The sequence below is a fragment of the Tinamus guttatus genome, unplaced genomic scaffold (genome assembly GCF_059628265.1).
Source record: "Tinamus guttatus ecotype Peru unplaced genomic scaffold, ASM5962826v1 Tinamus_guttatus_pri_ptg000544l, whole genome shotgun sequence".
NCBI classification, from domain to species: domain Eukaryota; kingdom Metazoa; phylum Chordata; class Aves; order Tinamiformes; family Tinamidae; genus Tinamus; species Tinamus guttatus.
The window spans coordinates 220,634-243,802 of NW_028289078.1; the positions used below are offsets into that span (position 1 = coordinate 220,634).

General features: G+C 35.5%; 1 long non-coding RNA gene across 1 annotated transcript in view; it reads right to left on the reverse strand.

Annotated features, from left to right (window-relative positions):
* Window positions 1–4,826: 4,826 nt before the first annotated feature.
* The window catches only part of LOC148592678 (uncharacterized), a 66,238-nt gene continuing 47,895 nt past the window's right edge, over window positions 4,827–23,169 (reverse strand). Inside the window, exon 2 of the long non-coding RNA XR_015913913.1 lies at window positions 4,827–4,912. This is a non-coding gene — a long non-coding RNA (uncharacterized LOC148592678). The remainder of the gene's footprint in view (window positions 4,913–23,169) is intronic.

The window sequence follows — 23,169 nt, forward strand, 5'->3', positions numbered from 1 at the left end:
AGCCACAGTAGCAGCAGTCTCAGCTATACCATCCATTTTATTTGTCTGCTGAAGAAAACAATGTGCTGAATCCAAGAGCACTTTGTCCTAAAGTGACTAATGCTACTGCTGCACTGTATTTGGAGGACAGCATGTTAGGCATAAAGAATCAGGATCCTCACCAAGAGGCACAGCAAGAAATCAGAGAAGTATATTCTAACCATAGAGAGGAGACAGGAGAGATGAATAGGCTACAAGAGCTGAATTCTTCACTTTTGCCTCAGGAAATGAGATAGGCACATAACAGTAATGCTCTCTGCTAGTGATTTATTCTTTTTATTTACAGATGAAAAAAAAATGGTTTGGTGCACTATTTTAGGTCCTAGAAGATTTTAAAGACCACTTTTCAGTTGTAAATGATATGGTTAAAGAAAAAAGAAACTCAGAAATTGAATATGCTTTAATTATGCTTTTTGTCTTTTTTTTTTTTTTTTTTTGTATTGATTCTCTGATTTCCCTCATGTGTTTTCCCTGGGAATCCTGATTTGTTAGATTGCAACAGCAACAGTAGTTATCTCAAAAGGAGAGATTTCATAGAAGCATAGAATCACAGTATAAGGAAAATGAGGGTTGGGTTTGGACTGACCTCTGGAGATCATCTGGTCCAACTTCCTGCTCACAATAGGACCACGACTCTACTAGAGCAGGTCAACACTGGACTAGTCTGGCTCAGTCTTGAATAGCTCCCAGGGTGGTGATAGCTTAACCTCACTGTATAACTTTTCCCAGTGCTCAACAACCATTCCAGGAGATTTTTTTTTTTCACACCTCCCAAAACACAATTTGTGTCCATTATCTCCTGTTTTATAAGAGGAGTCCTGCATCTTTAGCTGTAAGAATTGGAGTTATGGGGATACACTAGTACAGCTTCATCCATAAAATCGGAAGCAGATGCAGGTGAACAACAGGCTCAAGATGCTGCCCGCCCCCTGATTTCTTGGCTTAGCAGTGAAACATGGAAGACATTTCTTCTTCCATCAGACAACAGAAAGGTTGAACTATCTCAGTTACTATGAGTGCGTGGTCCCTTTAGGACTTGATTCTGATATAGGTCTCCGTTTCTTTATAACAATAGGCTTTGTACAAATAAAAACTTTTGGGGGGGATGTTATTTTGTTTTGGTGGGCTGTTGTGCCATATATCCTTATAATCTATCCCAGGCTTTGCTGCTCATTGCTCCAGCATGGATTTTTTTTTTTTTTTGGGGAAAAAAAAAAAAGATTCATATATTGTTGTTGTTGTTGTTGTCAGTATGCAGCAAGACCCAGTATTTATCATTTATGCAACTGCTAATAGTTTAAAAGAAGTATGAGATTAACCCTGAGTGATGTAGGAAGTACTGAAAAGCTAATTTTCCACAACTCAAATGCTGTTAATTTATGGGAAGTGATGATTTTGTGTCCTCCGATAGTTTGAGGAATAGATGGGTTTTGCTTTATTGCTCATTTGTTTTCCTGGCTCTGGTTCTTATCCTGCTTTTTTGTCTACTGAAAATTGTCCTTGACTATTTCTCATTCCTCCACTCTCCCCTTACCCTCTCTTTTCTTATGGTCACTTTGTACCATAGCATCTTTGCAATATTGTAGTATTCATTAATAAAATCCTTGATTATCTTAAGAATGAAAGAAGATGGGTAAAAAGTCGTTGAGAAGAAGCTTAGCTAAAAATGATAATAATAAAAAAGTAAAATTTGTCCGGATTTTGATAAAAGAATTTACAAATTGTTCTTGTCTTAGGTAATAATCAAGAGTTAATAAAAATAAAATAGAAACAAGTTTCAGCAGTTACAATGAACTTTGAAATGTGTATTTGTCTTCATATTTTGTTAATTCCAGTATGCCTCTTTTAGACACTGTGTTTGCTTTCCAGAAAGTGTAACAGTCCATGCAACTAGCACCATCAGATTTTGATAAAATTAAGTGCTAATTATAACCTCCAAATCCGAATCAAAGCCGTACATAGATATACCAGTGCATCTTTTGGAGATAAAAATGATACATATCTTTCCCTTTGCTTTAGATATTTTTTTTCTTTCTAAAGAGACTTCTAGGATTTCTGCTATCCAGCATCTGCTGGGACAAGTGAAATGAACCCACAACTAATTTCTGAAGAGATCTGGTACAGTAAATTTCCTTAGCAGAGGCAAGCTTAACACCAAATTTGAAAGGTATATTCTCTAAAAATCTGTGTAAAGAGTCAGTAAGTTTACATGATTTCAGCTAATGACATTAGAACTCCTCAGTTTGACTATCATAGAATAGACGATGGAGACACTTTTGTCAATGATAACTGTTAAAGCTGAAACCCTCTCAATCTATTTAGCTATATCTGAATCACACATAAGGGAGTAGGACCAAACTCTCAAAAATAAGTATGCAAACTGGATATTTTTCAACCCATCTCATGGCCTGAACCACCTGTTTTTATCTTTTTCCCTACCTTTCTCACTTCCAGTTCTACGCTTTGAGTTTCACATGGGATACTGTGACAAGTAAGTGCATTGACACCAGCTCTCTGAACAGATAGTCAGAGGACCAGAAGAGGACCACTCAAAGATATGGGGTGAAAAAGAAGTATGGGAAAAAAAAAAAAAGGAAATCTGGTTTTCAGGTTCAGGTCTAGATCCTGCCCCTGAGTCACTCTTGCATGTCTTAAGCAGCCGCCTCTCTAGGGGTGGCAACTGGATCTCCATACTCTTAAAAACTGATATTAGCCACAGTCCTGTCTTCTGGTCTTAGACCTTCAAAATCCTATAAACAAATAATTATTTCCATAAAAGCAAAATATTTCATGGGAAAACAAAGCTCTATAATGTGCTATAAACTACTTGTCTTTCCTTAAGGTTTATTATTTTCTATCATTTGTGGAAGGCCCCAATCACTTTGAGACTTATGTCTTCAACAAGCTGTACTTGACATGGAAAGCTTAGTGACAATGATGTACCCTGTGCTCTCTGTCTCACTCCATCTCAGTAGTCTTTTCAATTATTTGTAATGTTGAACTAATATATACTAAGATACAGATATATAGTGAGTTATGTATGCACTTACAAGCTGCTGATCCTAGAGAGGTAGCACTTAGGTTTTGCTGTTCAGCTTTCATCAAGAAGTGAAACTGATACAAATCAGATGCTTCTTTGGTGATATTCACTTTATATCCATGGAATGGGTGCAGCATCTGGTTCTCCTAAATGAAGTGGAAGCAAACAGCTTCTACTTGCTCACAAACTCTGCTGCCTTCTGGCTTTCCACATCTATTTCTGCCTTTGATACATACAAATCCAGTCACTGCCTATGTATCCTCAGGGAAAGCCTTCTGTCTCAAGCACTTCGTCATGGAGTATTACACTAGGATGTGGTTAATATTATTTCAGCTACGCTACTCCAGAAAGAAATATGGGTACTTCTTCCATTTAGAGATTGTCTACATCTGGATCTATTAAGATATAATTATTCATTAATAGTTCAAAAAAGCTTGAATATCTTATGAGTGCATTCCTACATCAAAAGTAAGGAGTTACCACATGATAAATAAGAAAAGGGTGCTATTTAAAGGGAGTTCCCAATGAACTATGATGAAATAACTATTCTGGCATAGATTAACATTCTTAAATGGTGTCTAGCTTTCAGATATGCTTGGAGCTGGGCACATTCCTCATTCCTTTAAATGCTAGATGTGATATAGGCTGTTTCAATTGGAATAAGGTAGACTTAAGAGAGTGATTCACATTTTAGAGAAGGCGACTCCTAGAAGTTGCATATCTCAGTTAGCCGTGATGAATATGGACTTTAACAATATTGGGAGAATAATAAAATCATTATGTTTTGACTCTTTGGACTTCAAAATTGTACATATGTATGTATGTAGGCATGCATATTATCACAGAACTAAGAGAAAGGCAACAAATAATGAAAAGGGTATTTTTAAAGTATATCTTTATAATATAAAGTATGTCATAAATACTGGGTTGACTGTTCATTAAACTGAATGCCATTTCAGATGAACTAAAAGAGAGAAAGTAGAAGACAACACCAAAGTTAGAAAAATATGAATGAGAGGAAAGGGCAACAATCTGAAGAACAATTTTTTTAATTTTTTTTTTTAAATATCCTGATGCATCAATAAAAATGAATACTTTTTAATGTTTTGTTTAATAAAACAGTGATGATTTCAGTGTGAAGTGATTCTGCATTACAATCAGATTGTGAAAGAACTGTGATTTTTCATTTGCTTTGTGCATATGTATATAAGCACACACTGTGCTTACAATGTTGAAATTATAGATCCGATCTGGAATTGAAATATCAACCTTAAATAACTAGATTGGTAATAAATTAGTGCTTTCAGAAAAGACAGAGTGGCTTTTTGTCAAAAAAGAGGATTCTTAAATGGTGGGTAGTAATGGGAGAAAGGAACTCATCAAGGCAAGGCTCAAGTCTCAGCTACACCACATTATGTCTCCTAAAGCTCAACAGTAGCAATTTATAGTCAATCTGCTATTTTATAGAGAGTGAGATTAAAAAAAATGAAAGCAGCTATTAAAAAATAGTGTGATCTGTGATGCAATATTATCAGATATTTCAGTCAAAGAACAAGTGCCTTATTTAATAAGAGCAATTTGTTCATAAAAGTATTGTGTTACTCTTTGACCTAAAATGCTACTTGTGGAAATAAAACCATGTGTAAAAATAATACTGTAAGCAAAAGAAAAACATTTCTCAAAACTACAATTACAGGAAAATGGTACAGACATTTTGCATGTTTAAAGATCTTCCTCCCTCCCCACCCCTTTCTTTCCTTCCTTCCTTCCTTCCTTCCTTCCTTCCTTCCTTCCTTCCTTCCTTCCTTCCTTCCTTCCTTCCTTCCTTCCTTCCTTCCTTCCTTCCTTCCTTCCTTCCTTCCTTCCTTCCTTCCTTCCTTCCTTCCTTCCTTCCTTCCTTCCTTCCTTCCTTCCTTCCTTCCTTCCTTCCCTCCCTCCCTTATATTTCTTTCTTTTCTTTCTTTTTTCCTTTCTTTCCTTCTCTCTTTTTTTTTTTCCTCCATTCTTTTTCACTTTGTTTCTTTCTTTCTCTTTCTCCCTATTGTCTCCTTCTCTCTTTCTTTTCTTTGACCCAGAGGACCTGAAACAATATCAGCTCATAAGGACTTGAATGCTGCCTAAAAACTTTAAATTTTAAATATTGGACATAGTCACTTTTCAAATTCCAGCACAAATCGAAAACAATTTGATCAGCACAAGATAAATGCTTTTGATGATAAACTTTCATTATAAAATGTCAGGGAGAATGAAATTAACATTTTTAATAGGTCTATGGATTAATTAACCAGTGAACACCTATGAACAGCAGGTTAGGTTTTGTTGTTTTTGTTGTTGTTGTTTTCTCCCATTTCGGTGAATATTTTCTTCATTTAGTCTACTTCAGTTCTTTATTGTAAATGTTGATGAAGCATCCCCTAGGGTTTCAGTTCACCTTACCTATCTTTGGGAGCTGCAATGAGATGCTGGCTTTGATGAGTCAGTCTAATCTCTTTCTATAATCAATTGTGAAAGATAAATTTCTCTAAAGTGTTTTTCAGTCTACATCACCATTTTGAGGATTTTTTTTCTCCTATATAGAGAACCTGAGGTGACTGTAATCCTATATAGATATCTTACATGAGAAATTAAAGCAAGGATGTGTTCAGGCCTACATTTCCAAAATCTCTTTTTTTTCTTCTTATGCTTTAATATTTACCTGGTTTCTCTTTTTTATTTTTTTTAATCTGAATTAAAGTTCTGATTATATATTCACTCATTTACTTCCTTGCAACCCTATAGATTACAGTATTCCAGTGCTCAGTGGTAGGTTTAATCAATATTTATGTAATACAAAACATGTCTACTTCACTACACTATTACCAGTGAATAAGTACTAACCTGGCCAACACTCTCGGTCAGTTAAGCTGGAATATATATTAAAGTTCTTAAGAAAGTATTATAGGATTAATGATCTTTGATTGAAGTCTAGACACCAATAGTCTTATAATAGCAGTATGCTGTAATAGGGATTGAATAGAAAGAGAAATAGAAGTAAGGAAAGGTTGATGAAGTACATTATGTTTAAAATTAATTAGGAAGATGTTCAGAAAGACCAACAAGGATATGCATAGCATTACAGTACAGAGCATTACATTGCAAGTATTCATCATTTCAGAAAGAAAGTGCAAAAAATGGATTGTGATTCTCACATGTTTTGGACTTAAAGATTATAAAATTTGCTAACAAAGATTTTCCTTTATTTTAGAATGCCATCCTCTAAGAAATGCCCCATCTTTCTTTTTACCAGAGAGAGAGTGCATGAGCAAGATCAAAATATCAAAACAGCTAACAATGGTAAATTTCACTACTGGTCACTTCTTATCCAAGCCAAGAAGATGCCTCTAGCAAAATCACAAGAGAAATCAAAGAATAAAACCACATAGTGTCTGACAACTGAGATGAATTTTCAGTTGCTGATCCTGGATAGAAGTCCAATATGGAATTAAATGGGATACATATGTATTTTTTTTTTAGTTTGTTTTTTACTGTTGCCCATCCCTATCATATCTGACTCCTGACCACATAAAATCCATGCCAATAACAAGGTGACAAAGAAATGCAATGTTTACCAAGGAGGAAAAGAAATCAACAAAATTTCGACTAGTTTTTTTGGTAGCTTTTCTTTTAGGACAATAGTTTGAAACAAGTTTTCCTGTTGTTTTGTTGTTGTTTCTTTGTTTTTACAGGTGGTATTGCTGACACAGGTGTGCCAGCATTCTCTTATACATGCTGTCCTGTCATGTGATATTAAGACTCTTTAGAGATTAAAATAATCAGAGTTTATAAAAGACGACTTCTAGGGGCATAAAATGATCCTGGAAGAAAACGTAAGACCAGTAAGTTTTACATCTTTTAGTTGAGTGCACTGCTTCAACTACAGACATTTTATCAGCTATATAAAATAACCAATAGATAAATTTCTCCCAATTTCCCATACTTACCAATTATATTTTAATTCCCAAATCCTCAAATAGGCCTATTTAAGGGTGTTGAATGTCTTCATAATTTTGTTAAGCTGATGGACCATTATTCAAGTATACAACTGAAAGATTTAAGGTCTTGGAAATGATCTGCTAGAGCCTTCCCACTCTGCCCACTCTTCTCATGCAATCTCAGACAAGGCAGATAGATAGAGTTGAATTCACCTCATCTAATTTCCAGCACTCAGTTTCAAGCTGCTCAGCTATCCTCCCTTGAAAATAGAAAGAAGGCGGCACCCTGATGGAGTAATTCATCCTGTTCTAAAATGGTTGTTCATATCAAATGATAAAAAAAGAAACATAGGAAAGATCTCTCTCAGTTGATGTTAGAACATACATATGCAACTAATTTAATCCATATATGTAGCTCTCATGAAAGACAGATCTCACCCATATAGAAAAGCATTTCAATAGTTAAAGATGAGACTTCTTCCCATCTTTGAGACTCTTTTGTCTAGATGCCTCTGAAACCCTCATAGATGCCTGTTTGAATTGTTAGGTGCCAAGTTACTTTTGTCTTATTGTCTTGACCTTCACACTGTTTTCTTAATTCCTGAACAACACAGTGGGAATAATAGCACTTACTTACCTATCTCAGAGGGATCTCTGTTGTGAAGCATTAATTTTGTGAGGTGATCAGGCTCTATGGTAATAGGGATCATAAAGGTATAAGGATTTTTATTATTCTGTATTTGAAAAGCACTTCAAGCACAGTGGGAGCTTTTGAAGACTAGCAATAGTAGCAGCAACAATAACTTTCCTAGTCCTTTAAAATCTGTTTCTATAGTATAAATATGGAATGACTAATGCAATCAGAATTCTAATGGTATTGTTACAGTAAACAAATTATAAACATGGTTGTAATGTATAAATGCAGAACAAAGATCTTCTGTTATACAACATATAATTATATGTAATAAAAAACAGTGGACAGAACAATATTAGAATTCTTTTAAAAGCCTGAGATGTCTGAGACAGCTACATTAGTAACAATACCATTAAAGTTTCCAGCACCACAAACCTGCAAAGTTTATTGTTTCATCACATGCTGCAGAGTTTATTATTTCAGGAGTGAAATCTACAAACATAATGAAATTGAATTGAATATACAAAGCTGGATATGTACCTTAAGGGCATTTCAAATATTCTCACACTGAGAAACCACAGAGAAGGAATATAGGGATAAAAGAAATGTAGCAAACAGAAGTTCTCCATCAGAAAACTGAAGAAAGTAGGACTGGGGGAAATATAACTGGTAAAATAAGAGGGGTTTGAGGGGTTTCTTTGCATCTTCTTTACATGTTCTTTCACTATATAGGTGGATTTTAAAAGCATAATTTTCTTTTTACCAGAGAGAGGCTGCATAAGCAAGATCAAAATATCAAAGCAGTTAACAACTTTAAATCCCTGCACTGGCCACTTTCTTTCCAAGCCCACTTCAACGAACAAATTCTCCTTAAAAACAGATTTGCCAAAGGTTATGGATTCAGAGCTACACCATTTGAACGGAGACGGCTAGAAATTTTACTGCCAATCAGGCTTAGTACTCAGATGATTAAGCAAGTCTCACAGTCCTGCTCAGACCAGTAGTTCAGATGCATTTTACTCTTTTTTTCATAGTGGTTAGTGCTGTCTGCTCCTAAGAAAGGTGCAAACAAGTATTCAATAGACAGTTCTCAGGTAGTTTGTATCCCTGTAAACTCTTACACTACCATTCAATAATTAAAAATTGATTTATATCTTAAAATGAAAGTTTGACAGCTCTTTTTCACCAAAAGACTTTTTCTGTCGTGGAAAATAAAACACACTTTATAAAATCTCAAAATTAGGAACCATGTATCCTAATCACTAATGGCTACTCCCAAATATTCTTTCTGAGTCTTGGTGGAAGGTAACACTACCATGAAAATGGAAAGTTTCATCCCTGTTATAATCCACCCAGAAGTCTGCAAAAGCCAAACTACTAGAGAAAATACCTGCCGAGTCATGAGTGAAACAGCACAATCCTAATAAGGTTCTACACTACAAACCTAGAAGAAATTTGTAAATCGTACCAGTTAATAGCTGCTTTAAGATCTCAGTGCCTCAAGGTTAATCAGCCCGGTGCTGGGCCAGGGAAGGCAGAGGAAGAGCCCTTGGTCTCTCAGGAGGGGCATGGATTGGGATTTGTGGTAGTCTATGAGCTATATGTTATGTTAACGTTAACTACACTAAAACTGCTAGAGGCTACATTGCTGAATGTAGGTCACTTTCTACCTACAAGTAATATTTTGGACACCCTACAAGTTAAATATTTATTTTGTTAAAGTCAGTTTCTTACTATTTTCGTTCTAAGGACTCTTTTGATGGTATTAATGCCATAAGCAGAACTAAATATCTGCAGAATTATAGCAAGTTTCCCTATAACATTTCACTTGAATCTTATTCTTTCCTGAATAGATTAAAAGGTCTTTCATCTCTGCAGTTTTAAGTAGTATTTTCCACAGTAACAGAGGGATGCCAGATTTCTGCTAGTCAGTCTGCTGACTGTTTTAATGCTCTATAATTTTGTAATGGTCTCCCCTCAGGCTGTCTGATAGTGAAGCAAAAGGCCTGTTCCAACATGTGATATTAGTTGTCCAAGACAATATGTGGATTTTTGGCTTTCTTTTTTTCTCCCACTCCATTCCTTGAAGATAAAGGGAGATTGTGCTGGTAGTGTCAAGGGACCTTTTGTACTTTTAAGAGAAGCTATGTTTTGCTAGCTTATTTAGGAAGTTTCTCCCAATATTAAAAAGTAATTCCTCTCAAAAAGGAGATAGGGTCATTAAAGATGAGAGACTAACTAGAGACTAACTATTGTGATAATTGCACCTGCTGTACAAGGAGACACTGCATAAAAAACCTTGTCTTATGGACAGAAATGTCTGAAGTAAACTTATTTCACAGTAGGTATGTTAAGCAACTATTACAGTTATTTTAGAGTTGCTTTGCTCAACTTTGGCAAAACTAACTGAAGTTCTCTAGACAAATACGTATATCATCATCAAGGTATCAAAAGACTTAGAATGAGTTTGTTGCTTCCCACTGGCTAGATCAACACCACTGCAATTTTTGTTATTCCCCAAAGAAACAAGAGACAGGAAATACTGTGAGTCTATTTATGGAAAAGCTGTAATTGGATAAATCAAGTATATAATACTGTTAATACCAAGGATGTGTTCATATCAAGAGATCTGCGATCTGTGATCTCTTGGTTGATGTGGTGAGACAGACAGGTATGTTTTTCTTGTTCTCTCATGGGTCTCCAATAGCACAGCAATGCTTTGGGTTGCTGACTGTTTTTTCTCCCTATTTAGAAAATTTTACCAAAGAGCAAGGCAGACAGATGCAAGCTCATTCTGCAGGTATTTCTAACTGGTCCTTCAAAAGTGAACTCATGTCTAGAACTGCCTAGGTGAAAAAGCATGGTGATGTGTCCTTGTTTATACAATTGAAGGGCATATTCAAGCTTGAAATCACTTTTATGCAGCCCTGCGGCCTCAGATTGTAGATAGGTCACATCTAGTCAGCTTGGAGTGAAAGCAGAGGAGTGTGAAACAACTGTCTTCTTGGGGAATACCAGAATCATGACAAGGAATGGGAATACCTGCATGAGATGACCAGAATCATGGCAAGGCAGAAGACCCATGGAGAGAACAATAAAGAAGTTTCCAATACGGAAACAGAGGCAAAAAGCCTGGAACCAAGAATTAAGTCTGATTTAAGCTTACCAATATCATCAAATAAATTCTTTCTGGCCAGTCTAGATTTTAACACCTGCTTGATTGTCATAAATGGTACCCAGTATTAACATCAATAGGAATGTTATGCTACTACGGAAGCAAGCTGAATCCATGTGCGTTCAATGTCTCATGTGCATTAAGAAGCAGCCCATGGCATTCCTGAATGAAAAGGTTAATACCAGTAGATAAAATGTCCTGTGATAGAGTGTGAGTGCCATGAACTCAAGTCCAGTTGCAGAACCGAACATTGAAGCATTCAGAAGAGCAAATAGCTAAGATTCCTGTGACTGCATCAGAGAGAGGGACAACAGTAAGAACATTAAAAATTGACAAAAGGTCAGGCTCTTCCACTCAAGTCAGGAGGAGAAACCTGACCTAGTGATAGTCAGCCATTCATTGTCTACTTGGGAGGGAGCCAAAAGAGGAGAAACAACTTATAATTCCAAATACACACAAATTATCATAGGCATCTTCAACATTGCTGTGCTTGACAAGCTGTTATTTTATTACATGGGCAACTGGATGTGCAGCTGGAAGCCTGTCATGCATAAAAGGTTAAAAGAAACAGCAGTAGCAGCCAGTTCAGAAAATAGAGAATTCATTCTGAAGAATGGATGAAATGATTGCTTTCCATCAGAAGGTAAGACTCTTTTGTCCTCAGTGGTAGCTGTGTCTTTAAGCAATAAATGTGAAAATGACTTTAAATGACAGGACCAAGAATCCATTACAACCAGTTTAGTCTTTCAATCATTTGTGGAGGGACAAGGCCCAATCACAGCACACAGAAAGCTAATAATGCTGTGTCCTATGCTCTTGGGCTATATAATCTCAGTTCTAGCTCCATCCCTTCTGGCTTCTTTGTGAGCAGGACTCCATGGTCAAGCACAATCTGTGCCCATGAGTATTTCCTTCCATTTTTATCCTGTCAATAAATATGACTGTGAATGATCACTTAATGGAGACCCATGTTCAATTCAGAAAATGTCATCTAAGTCTGTTTGCTCTAGGGGTCTGATTATTTTCTTAGATCTTGCTTCATCCTGCCTCAAGCACCACTGTTTTATCTGCTTTGCAATGTATTCGATTCCCAGTTCAGCGAGCCTCTGCAACACCTGAGGATAGACTTTGGTGTTTTTCATCCTGGAGACAAGCTCCCTTGGACTGTATTATTATTCAGATCCTCAGGAAGGGCTGTCCTGCCAGCCTTTTTTTCGCTTTTTTTTTGCTTTTGCTTCCTTGAAATTCTTTCTTGAAATCAACAAAGCAGTAAGCATGGTGCTGAGACAAAGTATCAGAGAAATTCAGCAGTAATTACCCAGGTGGATGCTGGCATTGCATCCTTACTGCAATGCATCCTTATTATGAAATCTACTAAGGGACATTTTATATAGCCAAAGAATTCCACACAAGGCTTGTGCATGGGCTATGGCATAGCAATGAAATCATCTACAGCACATACACCTTGTCTTATACAATTTGGGAAATAAGTATAAACCACTCTGATGTAGCCAGATATTATCTGAGGAATTGCTTATTAATATTACCACCAGACACTTAACCATCAAGAATGGAATTTGCGGTGAATTCTAACAGGCTTAGCTAACAGAAATGCTGTTAAAGCTTATGTTTTTTGTTTGTTTGTTTGTTTTTATTTTTATTTTTTTCCTGGCAAATGAAAGGTGAACAGCATAATGTACACATAATGATTTATTACTTACTAGTTAAAACATGAGATCTTAAGTGTCCCATTGAGTTTAGTGTGTCATGCTCTGCTAGAAATCGTGTGTGGTACTCAAGGCAATATGATTAACTCAATCCTTTATTTGCATCTGAGTGTGCATCTATAGATGTTGTTTTAGTATTTCTATTACATACGTGCATATACTCAGGTTCTTCTTCAGAAAATTACTGACCACCATTTCAACTAATGGCCTGAATCATGTATGGCCATAACCTATCCCAGACTGATGAAACATTAGACAATCTGCTCTTAAATGGTTACCTAAGAGGAGAAAAGATTTTAAGAACTGCAGTTGAGGTCTACCTTCAGCACTAGGAGCTTTTTTTTTTTTTTTTCTTTAGGCTGCTTGTTCCACTGATTTAAGTTCTGACTTTGAAAAGGCCAAACAACAAGGAAAAGCAAAAAAGAAAAAAAAAAAAAAAAAAAAAAAAGAAAAGAAAACCATACGCCCTCTTTCCTCAGGGATACTTATTATCATTATTGACCTGTTCATGGAGAAGTAGCAGCCAGAGGTGGAGTTGCACAAAGTGTTCCCTGGCATGCTTTTACTTCAGCGACAAGGACTTCTCTCCAGTTATCAATGTTTAGACTTAACAGAGCTTTGACTTTCATGTTTCCTTTACAATACAGGTCAAGCAATCAATGTAGCAATACTATTTCTCTTCAAACACTTCAGTTCTATAGGGTACTCGTTATCACAACCATATTCCCTTTAATTTTCAAATCAGTTTTGGATTCGTTCCAGGATCTCCCTTAGTAAATTGATTTTAAGCAGTACGTCACTTACATTGTCCATGTATCTTCAGAAACTATCTTGCACTGGTGAATTCAAAAAGTTGAAGTAAAAAACAACATACGCTTCATTTCTGTTTGTAGAGATTGAGCTACATCTAACATTTATTTTTGTGGGTGTCTTTAATTCTTTCTTATTGTCTTATTCTTTTTTTTTTTTTTTTTATCATATACCTTTTCCTTCCAGTTAAGTGTATGGTACATCTTACTTCCTAGCAATATTTTGTTATCTACAATCAGGATTGTCTTAGTTCTCATGCTATTTTTTTTTCTGACTGCCTGTATTATCAGTATTATCATCACCCTTTAATTTCTCTACTTGGCTACTTACACGTTGATCCCTTAATTGGTGTTTTAAGTTTTCATCCTCTCATGTTTTCTCTGTTCTGTATGAAACAGAATTCCTTTTGAGCTCCTGCATCTTTTACCCTACCATATATCTCTTGCTTTTCACCAGTTGTTGTCATTTCTTTCCGTAGCAATTGCTATCTTCCTTAGATAGATAGCCTCCTTTCTAACCTTAATCTATTCTGAGGAAAATGCAAAAATTTAGAGAGAGTATACTAGGGATGAATGCCTTTATTAATTGATTGGATATCAAACCATAGATATCACACTTAGTATTTAGCATTTACATAGTAGAATATTGGCAAGCTACTATACAAATACTATAAAAAGTTAATCCCCGATAAAATTCTTGAAATAAATGAAATTATGCATTAATTATGGCACATTAACTAATTAATCAGCCTGGTAATTTGGTATTATAAGTAATTATTAAAAGTCAAGGTAACTTGCCTAACAAACATTGGATCTGTAGCAGATCTAGAAAGAGAAATCAGGAGTTCCTAGATGCAGCCCCAAGCTAAATACACTGTCCATGCATCCTGTATTACTGAACACCAAATAATACTAAATAAGAATCTCAATAGAAAATGCTTAGAGGCTTTCATTAATTTATTCTTTGCCAATAAAAGTTGGAGCTGAGACACACCTCAGCTGTGAATATCTCTCTTGTACGCTAAAATAATTTTCTCATATCCACAACAGACAAAAAAAAAAAAAAGTCTAGTATTAATGCTAAACTGATTAATGTCCTAACAATGGCATCATGATATTTGAAAGAACGGGTTGCATGACAGGAAATTATAAAAGCTTAGAAAATTGCAATAGTTGCAATTTTGAAGAGTTGCCAGACAGCACCAAGCTCTCCTCCACCAAAAATTATTCCTTGTATTGAGTACTCCTGAGTACTCAGTGAGTACTTACCATTGAATATTACTCCTTGTAACTGGCATGTGTGATAGTGATTTTTCTTGACACTGGTATTTTGTTCCCCTCTTTCCAGTGATGCAGATGCTGGGGCTTATTTTAGAAAAACACACAAGTTTCCCCTTTCAGCAAGTTATAGGAGCAGAGATTTGAGACGGACTATCACTTTGCTTTTCTTTCTCCTGGAAAAGAACTTTGCAATAATGGAAGAGAGAGGATCCCACCCACTGCAGTCTGCAAAAAGTGATTCAAAAATACTTTCCACTAAATTTTTCAGTGGTATTTGACAGAGATAAGGTGAAGACAAGGGGCACCTGTGATTTCCTTTCCTATAGTCTAGGATAGTCTAATGCTATGCATGGGTCATTCTTTGAATGACTGACAATGAATTTTAAATTCCTATTGAGCTAAAATCTTGACATTTAGTGCATTCATTCTTTATGAGATGTGGAAGAAAAAAAAATCTCCCAATTGAATTTTGACTTTTCCAGTACAGGTTGCTAAAAGGTCATTGGTGCTTTTCACTAACTGCAACCATTGTCAATTCTTTGTACCAGAGGGTAATAGTTAACAAGAGGGAGGTTTTATATGACCCGTGAGGAGTAAGTAGTCACACTATCTCTACATTTCAAGGTTATAATACTTTTTGGCACAACAGGATGTAAGATCTCTCATTTATTAGTATTAAGTTTATTTGAAGCTATGATGATCATATTTCAGGCCCCAACAAAGTATATTTGGCTCATCCATGCAAACATGCATAACTATTGATAATGCAAAAATAACATGGGGATTCTTCTCTACATGACAGTAAGAGCTGCAAGCGGGGATAGTCTGAGAGCCAGGCAAGTCACCACAGCCCTTTCACAATGTTCCGAGTCTGAGTCTCCCATGAGCACCAAAACTCCTTAGACAACAGGTGAGGACAGGAGATGGGAGCTTCCACCCCTGCAGCCACTCTCCTGCTGCTACCACCCCGGTGCTGCTTTGGGGCTCAGGCTTAGCTGGCTCAGATGCTTAATTAGACACCTCTCCCGGCCCCTCATCTGCTGCCAGGGCACTGAGCTTATTCTGCAGTTCTTCCGGTGGAGCATTATATAATGGTCCTCTAAATGAGAAGAACTGGATACACTACATGCAACATAAACATCCAATTGAAATTATCTGGGGAACGTAAGCAGAAAGAATATAATTATCCACAATGATGACTTGCCTACACATAGATATTTCCTGGCATAGCTATACTGGACTAATTATTCTGCCACAGTTCTATCGGTCTTAGCTCCCATGTGGACATCGTGTATGCCAAAACTGTTATATTGTCCCAGAATAATTATGCTAGAATAATTATTCCAAATAATTCCAAATGACTATTATTTTGAAACAGAATATCCGTATTGCTCTTAAACCAATGCAGCTATAGCAGAATAATTGTAGATATGCCAGGAAATATCTATTTGTAGAAAGCCCTCTAGTAATATTAAAATTACTATTAGTTACAACAATCTAGCACAGTTATACTTTTTTCCATAAGGAAGTGCAAATTTGATGTCAGAAGTAAAAATCATCGCTCTAGTATAACCAGGATCATTTTATATGATTGTCTGTCTGTGTCCTGAAACACTATTCTTTCAGCATAGCTGGTTTTACAGATTGTTCCCTTTGCTCTTCCGTGTGATTATGAACTGTATTTTCTACAGAATCATGCAAAATTTCAGAGCTCAACAAGCAGTAAATGACCATGATTAATGCAGCTTATCCTGTGACAGTTTTTGGGACCACAGCCTATGAGAGATGTCATGGTTATTACTCTGAAATGATTTTCCTCCACGTTACATGTTCTTAATCCTTTATCTGTTGTCCTCTTTCTATTTTCTTTCTCTTACAGTTGCAGTACAATTGCTGAAACATTTACCTTATATGTTGCATTAATTATAAACAGCCATCTTAATGTTTCCAGGAATCCTAAAGCAACAGACCGAAGAACGAAGCGCAATCACCTTGCATTATTGTTGTATATATATTTTTCTGTGATCAAATAACATAAACAACACTTGCAGGCTCTGAGATCTTCAGAAAAGCATTTCCTCGTCTTTATTCAGCAGCTCAAAAAATGATAAACCGTTTGGTATTCTCTGGGTACCTGTGCAGGTATATGCCAATTTAATATAAATGATTTCCTTCGGTCATTTCAGATAGCCTGATAAAGGGCACTGACTGCCCCAAACATTTTACTTGGGTAACCTTTTAGGTTTTCTAGAGTTCTTGTATATCTTTGAAACATTTGAACAGAAACATTTGAAACCTGTGCAAGAGTAATAACCACAGCCACATCTTTTGTTCTTTCAAGGATACTTCTAGGTTTTACACATTTTTCTTGATGATAGATGGAAGTACTCAATTCTGGGGATTAAAGACAGAATACACTCTCTGTGTTTTAAAAGTTCTTTGCTGATACAGGCATTTAGCAGCAGAGCTAACAGCTTGATTCTTCAGAAAGATTCAGGCAAACTCCCTCCCTCCTTGCAGAGGGGCAACTGTTGCTCAATGCAGTGAGAGCAGCAACAGTTTGCCCTGATTCCATCATTAAAAATGAAACCACTAACCTGCTTCTGCAAATTAGCCCATTGAAAGGGAGTCTGAGAAGCAAAGTGGCTGAATTACTTCCTTGAACTTCAAAGGTAAATAATATTTTGAGTTGCCTAATACTGGTGCAGTGCAGTATAAAAAAAATATTAAACATCCCAAGAGAAATAAAGATTAGCAGATCTTGCTAAAAATGTCTTTCTGAGAGACAAATGAAGACAAATGTCTATTTTGCCTGATGTTCCCATAGAATAGTAGAAATCATGTAACCAAAGACATAGTTTATTTGAAAAATACAGTTTCTGTATTCTGTACTTGAATATATCATGTTAAAAGATCTTTAGATCTAAATTAAAACATAAGATGGAATAAGAGAGAAGCATACACACTGGAGATTATGCAGTTATATAACAAATAGCTTCAGGCTGTTTGTAACTCTCCCAAACTAAATTAATTACAGAACAGTATCTAAGGATAAAAATTTGGTGGCATAGTTCTAAATCTAATACCATTTTCTAAAAGTCATTTCTGCTGAGTTCCATTAACTTTAAAAAAGCTACAGAGTCTTAAAAGACAGAATTCTGAACACAAACAAAAGGATGTATCCTATCTATCCAACCAGTCACTGAAAAGTGAGATCCCTAATCTAAACAAATTTCTTGTGTTTCCTATACAGCCTATAGAGAAAAACAGGATTTGCGGAAGACAGCATTTTTTTTGCATCTTTGGCAAATATCTTGATGAATTCCCTGCTGGTGATGCCTGCAGAAACGAGCTTGGACTAGGCATATAACTTAGAGGTAGCCAAGTAGTACCTGAGATGCATGCTTATCTAAGGCCACATGTGTCTGCCTTTAACTCTTTTAATTCATTCTTATATTATGCTTTCTGCAGATCTATCAAGAGTGCCACACAGGCTTCTGTTTTTTAATGGATAACACAAAGCTGCTCCAGCTTCAGCTTGCAAACAGTGAAGTAGGCAATAGGTAGTCCTATTAATACATACTTTGTATGAAGCAGAAAAGCAGAACTGTCAACAACAGTATTTCAATCTCTTCCCCTTCTCTTCAATTCTCCATTAACATCAGGATCAAGCACAGAAATTCCAATCGAAAGTCTTGTGATCTGCTTTTTAAAGAGAAACAATAATTTTAGAAAGAAATATATCATATTATTGATTTTCTTCAAAATTCTTAAGTGCATACTTTGCTGTTTGTGACTTCTTTTTTTCCAGTTTATTACACAGCTCAAGCATACTCTGCTTTGAATCAGTGTTTTCTGAAAGCATCTCTATTCTGCTATTAGTTCTGGAAAAGTTTTTATCTCCAAAATCCTGAGAGGATATTAGAAAATACAATAAATCTGCCAATTCCATTGTTTCTTTAGATATTCTAAGATTCCAGATATATACCGAATATGATTAGAACATATTCTTAATAAGTTACTGAATATTGATGATGACCAATATCTCTAAATCCATGTTCCTCACTTCCTTTAACCTTCCTTACTAAAGCCATTTTTTTCCATCGATGTTTGGTTACTCTACTTGAATAGGTAGTTGTTTGCTTTCCTTGAAACATCACTTACTAAAGTTAATACAATGACCTTAAGCATTAAGCTTAAATTCCGTTTCAGTATAAGTTTGCAGTGATGATCACTCATATCTACGAACTCAGCTCTAGTTACTGTTGAACACGATCCTACTCTTGAGTCAGCTTTATGGAAGGCTTTACTGGACTTATACTTTCTTTTCCTAGGAAGCTTAAATTGGTTCCTTTCCTGATATCAGCCCTGTATCCTATGAATGGGATCCCTTTCTGCCTTACTTTAATATTTACCTAAGCGCTTTATGACTCCATACAGGCTTACATCCCAGAACAGAAAATAAAAACTCCTGTGCTTGTGACCTAGAAGTTTATTGGTCTGTCTCATTTTCAAAGCACTTGTCATCACAACATGTCATTGTTTCACATCTCTAATCCCTCTTTTAATGAGATGGAGATATTTTAAAATTTCTAATACTGAATTTTTCTATTGCAGTTCCCTTTGAGGAACAAAGCAGGCAGATTCAAGATGATTCTTTTTATTAAATATCTAAAAGGTATTTTTATCTCATTCCACCCTCAAATATAAATATATTCATACTTATAAATATATAAATATATATGTAAGTCATCTCCCTGATGTTCATCATTTCTTTCCTCCACAGTGGACTGCCAGGCTCATTAGGAACAGCTGATATTTTACTCCCTAGCTACCTTTTTTGACGGTGTTGCTGTCAGTGTGATAAAATATGTAACTTCAACATTGATCAAGCAGTTTATGGTCTTCTCCTTTCAGAGCCAAGCAGAGGATTTTTAGAAAGAACATGACTTTCTAGCCCAATGATCAGGCCACTCAACCAGATGATGGAGGTCACGCGTTCTGATTCCTGCTCTCACGAGCACTTGTGGATTTACAGACATCGGATAAAAGGTTTGCCAGGTAAAGCAAAGCAAATCTTATCCAAGTCTAGCAAACAATTCAAGCTACTTCCAATTAATGGAAAATACCTTCTTTTTTTGCTTGAAGATATTATGTACTTCTCCTAGAAACACACAATTGTAATGGACTGTCTAAGCCACTTGGTTCTGGTCTGCATACTATGCAATATACTCTGCATGCAATATACTCTATACTCAGTATGCCATATACTCTGCTTTATAATATGATTGAGTGTTTACAACTCCAGAACTTATTCAGATGCATAAGAAAACCTCTTGCAATATGTTGGAGAAGAAAAGACAAAAATAACTTATTTTATTTGTATCCCCAGGAATGATCTTTGGTATACAGCATATGACCAACTATAGTGCTAAACCTCTTAGAAGTGCATAATATCTGAACCCTAATTAGAGCCCTATAAGTGGAACTCTGATCATAGCTGGCATTTCCTATGCTTAAAATCCTTAAATACAGGAGTGTATTAAAAAAAAAAAAACTTGTATAAATTCCAGAAGTAAGGCACGTCATTCATAAGAATATGATCAGAATAATATTCATTTGCTAAACAGTGCCTACAATGTATACCATAACTATATATATCTAATTATATAGTTATATATATATAAATAACTAGATAAACTAGATTTTATTATAATCAAGTGAATTCCATATTTCCTAATGAATTCAAGTAAATTGTTCTTTTTATACTTTTCACATAAATATGTGCCTGCCAAAAAATGGGGTTGCTATGTAAATTAAATTTCCACCGGGAATTATACATTTGTTTGATACTGTACAACCTATGCAGTGTACATAACCTCTGTTTCTTCCAAATAACAATGGTGAGAACAAAATTTCCTTTGAGAATTAAAACATCTCTTCATTATTTTATTTATATTCATGTTTCCATTAGATTAAATACATTGAAAAAGAAGCAAAAGCAACAACAAAACAAATAGGTAGAGACTGATTATCTTGAGATCCATCACAATAATAGAAATATTGCTGAAGAAAGTTATAAACATAGAAATGCATGCTCTTTTACAAAAAAAAAAAAAAAAAAAAAAAAAGTAGAAATTACAGCCAACAGTTGTAACTGGTACAACCTTTCTAACAAGATAGAGTGCAAAGATACACAGAAAGGGATACTGTCTAGGTTGCTTCTGCTGTTTGATCTTATTAATTTTTGACTTTTCAGTTATTTGCATTTTATTTATTTTTTATGACCTGGTTGCACATTACAAAAGGATCATTAACCAAGCCTGATTTCAGGACAGGACATATTAAGCAGTAGGAAAAAGGACCAACAAGCGTAGCATGGGTGGATTCCCAATAGTGGGGCCCAAACAACAGGTATGAATTAAAGACACTTGATCCTCCCATTGTCATTCTTCCTCTTTTACTTCACACTGAGTAAATTAGTAGGGTCCACATGAACAGTAACTGCATCTTAACAGAGATAACACAGTCAATGCAGTGATGACTTCTTCAATCATCAGAGCACATCTGCCTATGCCCTAAGTCATTTATAGATGTGATTTTTTTCATCAAGCTCTTCATAGATAAGTGCTTCTGCAATTCTGCTGTTTGTATAAATTAAAATTTCTGATTTTCATGAAAGAGCAAGGAAATGAAGAGAAAGGGCATGTTTAAATAGGCTGTTAAATGAAAATGTAAAAATGAAAGAGAAGGTTCCCTGTTAGAATTATTTTATTATTTGAAAAAAAAAATAGACTGAGATAGAAAAAAACTTAGGAAATAAATCTAAAATGTCCTGTGTCTTATGTTATTTGAAATTGAATTTATCTATCTATCTCAGACAACTTCAGATGCCTACAATGTAGATGGTTAGAACCGTTTGGTCAGCTTAGTGACTGTAATCAATTAGTCAAAGGAAATAAATAAATGCTTTGTAACATCTTAACTTGCATATCTGAAATAAATCAGAGAATTAATGCATAAATTGTTATATCACTGTTTATAATATGTCCATCTTTTAAATGTTTAAATGTGGCAGACTTCAGCTCCATATGCATATTAATAGTGCTCCCTGCTTTGGTGCATACAAAAATAAACAAACAAAAAACACATTATTTTCTACAACATTCAAGCTACTGATATTGCTACATATCAACATGTCTATGAAGGTTCCTTAATGAATCTCATCTTTGGGTTATGCTTGAGTTGCAAGGTCTTTAGGACAGGGCTTCTCTTTGTCTCATGCTTAGCCTGGTACAAAACCAGAGTGGGACTCCTGCACTTTCTGATAGTATTGTAATACCTTAATACAATGAAGCCAAAAAAAAAAAAAAAAAAAAAAAAAGGGTTGTGGGAGGAGGGGGTGAGGGAGGTCTCTGTACTTTATGGAATCTAAGATCAATGATTGTAAGAAAAGCTTCCAGAAGAGAGCTCTAAAATTCTGTATCAAGTCTATATAAGTACTGTATATATATTAAAAATAAAAAAAGAAGTCAGTTGACAATTAAAAATGGGCTGCAGATATATTTTCAGAATGCTCAGCAAAGCAGAAAATGCACAGCATTTTTGTTACAGTTGGAGTATAATAGTTTCATTCAACTTCTGAAAGCAACAACAAAAGAAGAAAACCACTACTTCGAAACCTCAGAAGGAGATGTGACTAAAGGATAGAAAGTAGGATATTTTTATCATGACAAAGGTAGATGTTGTTAGAAGAAAGCACACTAATTTTCAGTCAAATAGCTGGATTTCTAAGAAAAGTATCCTACTGAAATCCGATGTAAAAATCTGATCAAAGGAAATCATTAGAATATATCAAAAAGAGTAGCCACATAGGGAGGTGGTTTACTGCCTAACAAAGCTGAATTAGTTGTACTAGAGGAAGCTGACATGATAGTGCAGTGAAATTAAAGAAATGTGAGAATCATGGTGGAGACCCTCAAGATAGAGGGAACGGTCTTTACCATTTCCTTAGAGAAAACACCAGCCTATACTAAAAAGCTCTAAATCTTCTCTTAAGCTTTTCAAATATCTAATGTATTTGGATGTAGGAGTTTGGCTAGTACCAATCTCCATCTAAAAAGTATATATTGAAAAGAAATGTTATATACACAATACCAGTAATAGTGCTGAGGAAAGGATTCATTTTAACAGAACTCAGAGACCTGTAGGGTAGTGGCTTTCAGAGATTTAAATTAGTCATCTAAGTTCTCTCTCAAGTAAATGCAGAGAGATAGCACAAAATGAATTCTAACCCAAGTTAGTTGTCTAACATGGATTGGATAAACCACCTTCTGACGTTTTCTTTCTCTCTACTTCAGAGCCACTGGATGGCTTCATCTAGTGATTTAAATTAGGCAAAGCAAATCTTCCAAGTGCGTTGTGCAAGTTCTGTGCACTGGATGAGTATATACATTTGGTCTGTATTTTACATTATTGACCCAGACATGATGC